The sequence below is a fragment of the Populus euphratica genome, unplaced genomic scaffold (genome assembly GCF_000495115.2).
Source record: "Populus euphratica unplaced genomic scaffold, PopEup_1.0 scaffold55.1, whole genome shotgun sequence".
In the NCBI taxonomy this organism is placed as follows: Eukaryota; Viridiplantae; Streptophyta; class Magnoliopsida; order Malpighiales; family Salicaceae; genus Populus; species Populus euphratica.
In genome coordinates, this window is record NW_011499921.1 from 239,448 (window position 1) to 244,623 (window position 5,176).

Genomic DNA, 5,176 nt, shown 5'->3' on the forward strand with positions numbered 1-5,176 from the left:
TTCCCTACAATCTTGGATGTTGGCATGCAGGGAGTTGATCAGGATTTGGTCAGGGGATGCTGTGATGCTGATGCTACTGCTGCTGCTGCTGTTATCTTCAGTTGCTGCTGCTGTTGCTGCTGCTGTTGCTGCTCCTGTGATGTTGCTGCTGTAGAGTTGTGATTTATGAAGCTGCACAGAGATGAAGGAGATGGGATAGTGTTGTTTGCTGCTGCTGTTGTATTGCTAATAGTGAGAGTTCACAGACAATCATCGTGATTGCATGCTTTATGATTCAAGTTCACCAGAGGTGATGCAAAGACAAATTGAAGATTTAATAGCATATAAGAATGTTAATGATCATCTACCCCTCCCTCCCTCCTCGAGACTTTATGATTCAGCTTGACCAGAGAAATGAAGCGAGTAAAGCCAAGCTACTATAACCACTACAAGAAATTCCATGCACAGAACAATGGATGCTTCTTTTTATGCCAGAACAGACAAATGGGTTTTTTGAATTCTTTCCTATGACACCTCCTACATCTTTCGATTAGTCTTCAATTTGTGAAATGGGTTTTTCAATTCCCGACAACACCTCCATGCTTTAGAGAGGATTCTTACATTCTACCATGAAAGCCCTTCCTTTTTTCTCCATTTTGTATTTTTTTGTTAAATGTATCTATAAATATTTTAATCTCTTTCTTAAGAAGACATGGAGTTCAATTTACATGTTAGTACCGGAGCATATTATGATGTTCATGTTGTTTAATGATATAGCAGTCGAAAAAAAAGAAAAAAAAGCTTTTAAGGATTTCATTCTCTTATTTGGAGTTATGGATATAAATTAATGATTTTTTTTTATAATATGAATTCTATATAATCTAAGGCTTATCAATTTAATCCAAGCTTTACAAATTTAAATTAAGGATTATATAAAGCTTTTAAGGATTGCATTCTCTTATGTGGAGTTATGGATATAAATTAATGATTTTTTTTATAATATGAATTATATATAATCTAAGGCTTATCAATTTAATCCAAGCTTTACGAATTTAAGTTAAGCTTTTGAGTGACAGATTTGTTAAATAATTATTGCCATAAAAAAAAAAAAAGGAAATCAAGGAACTTTGAAATCACCTCAAATATACAAAGAAAGAGAAAAGGAAATCAAGCTTTATTAATTAAACCGTATCTCAATTTAATTTATTGATAGATATAACACCAGAATCAACAATAACAATGGCAATGATGTTTATTGTTGTTTAGTTTGCAGACACCTCCTTTGTTTTCATCGCAATTTTTCATGCAATATCGCCAGCATTTTCCATTTGGCCTTTTATCATCGACACCAGGCTGACACCTTCCCAGCTCAGGATGTTCAGTGCAGCATTGAGATTGTGCAGCAACATTACTTTTATAATCTGAAAATACAAAATAAACACATCAAATTAATTATCAAACCGCGATGCATGATATATATATTAAAGTATTTGTCTCCCAAATTTAATAAAATAATATATATATATATAAGAAACACAAACCTTGGCATAGCAAGAGAACTGCAATGAGAACAAAAGGAATATTAATAACTTTCTTCGAAGCCATTGTTTTGCATGAATTGGTATTACTGGAGAGGGTGCAGTGAGCATTGCTATTTATACTGCTAGCTACAGGAATAATTATGGCATGCTCATCAATAGCTATAATTGGAAAGTTTTCTTGTATGAATAATTGATTTATTTTCTTAATCGAGTAAAATTTTAATTCCTAATTCCATATATATTGCACAGAACGGGAATTAAATTATTCCCATTATATCAATTAAATCTTTAATTGGTATAATTGGAAAGTTTCACGTGTATAATTAATTCATTTATTTCCAAAATCGAGTCCTAATTTAATAGTATATCAACTAAGGGAATCAAATTATTCCAATTATATTAATTAATTTGTGCCTGTTAGAAAACCACTTTAATTCCTGCATTTTAATTCTTAATTTTACAGTATTGACTTTAATTCCTGCATTTTAATTCTTAATTTTACAGTATTGGGTCTTTTATTTTTTATATAAAGAGAAAGTTTCTTTAAAGTTTTTTCATTTGGAATATCTTCCAAAAATTCATTTTTGAATATTCTTCAAAATTTGAATCGATTGAATGTTTACTCTTCTAGGTTATAAACGCTACAAAGTTTTCTCTTCAATTCATTAGCATTAGATTTATAAGATTTGTTAATAAAAAATTAATGGATGATATTAAGTGAATATCGGGATTATATTCTATAGAATTAGCTTAGTTGTTTTTAGCCTTCTCATTAAGGAAGATTCTCACAATTGAAACTTTGTGCGTGATTCTTGAATTATGCAATAGAAATATTTTGAGATACGGTTTAGTCTGTAATTGGTGAGAAATTTTATATTACTTTAGAAGTAATTAGCTATTTAATTGGTGCTTTGCGTAAAAAAATTAAATAATTTTGTTTTTTATTAAAAAAATAAATATATAAGCTTTTCCAAAATATTTTTTTTCTATAAATGAATTCTTAATAAAAAAAAATCAAAAAGCTTAAATCGATAATTATCTGTGTCAATAAACATAAAAAGAAAAATGTTAATGATAAGTAAAGACTAAACTAGAAAAACTGAGAGATACATGTAAATTAAGATATTTAATTTTGCAACACGGGTCATATACAAAATTGCATTTAATAATTGTTTTTAAATAAATTCTTTATTTAATCAAAAGATTATTCATATCAATAAAACTTATAAAAATTTGCTAACGATAACTAAAGACTATTAACATTTATAAAAACTTATAAAAATAGGTTTTCATGAATGGAAAAAAAATTATTTTAACTTTTATAAAATCAAGGTTTGAAATGCATGTTTTTAGATAAAGCTAAGTGATAGATTTTTTTATATGATTATTGTTTTTAGATAAAGCTAAGTGATAGATTTTTTTATATGATTATTTTAATTTTTATAAAATCAAGGTTTGAAATGTAATTAGATATGAAGGTTTTATGTAAAAATCAAAATTTATTTGGCTAACTTTTTTTTTTGGGGGGGTTAGGAAAAAATAAAAATAAAAATAAAAACCATCACAATACCACTTAGAATTATGTTTGAATTTATATGGGGTGGTTGTTTTCGTTTAGTTAATGTTTGATTTAAAAAATAAAATAAAATTTAATTAATTCAAACCAATTAAAATTTTAGTAATTCAATTTCAATCTAAATTAAATTTTTCTTGTTAATAAAAAGTTAACTCTTGTATCATAATTTTTTTACATGGAGAAAACAAAATGCTCTATCGTCTAGGTAATCAAACTAGTTTAAACTAAAGCTCATTTGCATTATGAAAGTCTCCCATGGCACAATGTTATAGACAGATTGAACTTTTATTGAAAAACTCATCGAACTTGGTTTTTCCGTTGATGAATACAATTATTAACAAAACATTAGAGGTATTGCTAGATCATTATAGTCACTTTCATAAAATATTATTAAAGTTGTGTTTTGTTTTTTATTTTTTTAATTTCACTATTTAACAAATTAATTCTTTTAATTCTTTTTTTAATATTATGTTGTTTTGAAAATTATACTTCATAATTATTTTTGATTTTTTTGTTATATAATGATCTTATGAGTTTAGTTTTTCTTCTTCTTTTTTTCATGAATTCAAACTTCAACATAGATTAGTTAGAAATGTGGTTTTATAATTTTTTTGTTTATTTTATATGAATTTATCTTTATCTCATTATTCAAGTTATAAGTTTAGCAAGTTATTTTAATCTCGTAACTCAATAAGGTTGTCAAGTTGATTGAAGTTTACTTTGTATATTTTTCTTGGTCCTTTTTAATTGAATATTTTTTTAGTGGAGTTTTATAATTTTATTCAATTTATTTTCTATATAATTATCTTAATCTCATAATTTGGATTACAAGTTTAGAAGACTTGAGTTGAGTTGAGTTGACTCAATTTTTTTTTTATTTTCTAATTAAATATATATATTAATTTTTTCCTCCAACAATTCAATCTTTTTTTTTCTTTTTTATTTCATCCTTCAATAATATATTATTTTGGGAATAAAGTTTCATTATTATTGTTTTCAATTTGTTTTTTATGAAGATATCGCAGTTTTATGAATTTATTTATTTTTTTCAATTTCAATCTTCAATGTAGAAATAATGCTTTATATTTTTTATTTATTTTTTATGAAGTCATTTTGATTTCATAATTTATGTTACATGTTTAATATGTTATTTTAATTAACTTGATTTATGTTTTTGATATTTTTTAATTATTTTTTAAATTTATTTTTCAGAATTATGTTAATTAAAAACTAGACTTCGTAGGTTTTTTTACTTGTTTTCTATGAAACTATTCTAATATTATGATCTAGGTTATAGGTTTGACAAGTTAACCCAAGTTGATTTGAATAATTTTTTTTGTTTTTTATTTTTTTTTAATTTTATTATTCTATATAGAGTTTGTTAGATATTAACCTTTATAATTTATTTTGATTTATTTTCTGTAAGGTTATCATAATATCATAACTAATATTATAAATTTAATATTTTAACTTAATTCAATTTGTTTTAATATTTTTTTTAAAACCATCATATCACTATTTTAATATTTTAAAAAATATCTATTATGTTTATTTTGAGTTTATAATTATTTTTTATTATAAAAATGTTAATGTTTAAATATTTTTTTATATTAAAAAAATTGAATTTGTAAGACTACACATATTCGTAAAAGATGTTATGATTTTATGTGAAAACTAGATAAAAAATAAATGATATTTAACCAAAGATTAAATTAAATTAAAAAGTTAAAAGATAGATGTAGTTGTAGACATCTAATCTTGAAACACGGGTCATAGAGTTGATTCTATTTAATAACATTGTTTCTTAGAACAAGTATTTTATTTAATAAAATAATAATTAAAAAATTGCATAGGAAAGAAATTAAATAAAAATAAAGGGAATTTTTTTATAAGTAGGGCTACAAAGAAAGAATAGTTCCTAACATAAAACAAATAATGAAATTTTAAAAGTATAAGCACAAAATTGAACTTTTCACACCAATTTTAGAACTACCACCCATTTCTTCTATTGTTTCAGTTTAATTTCTCTTCTTTCAATCTTGCCTTTGCTCAATAAACTTGAAGCAATTAGGCTTCAATT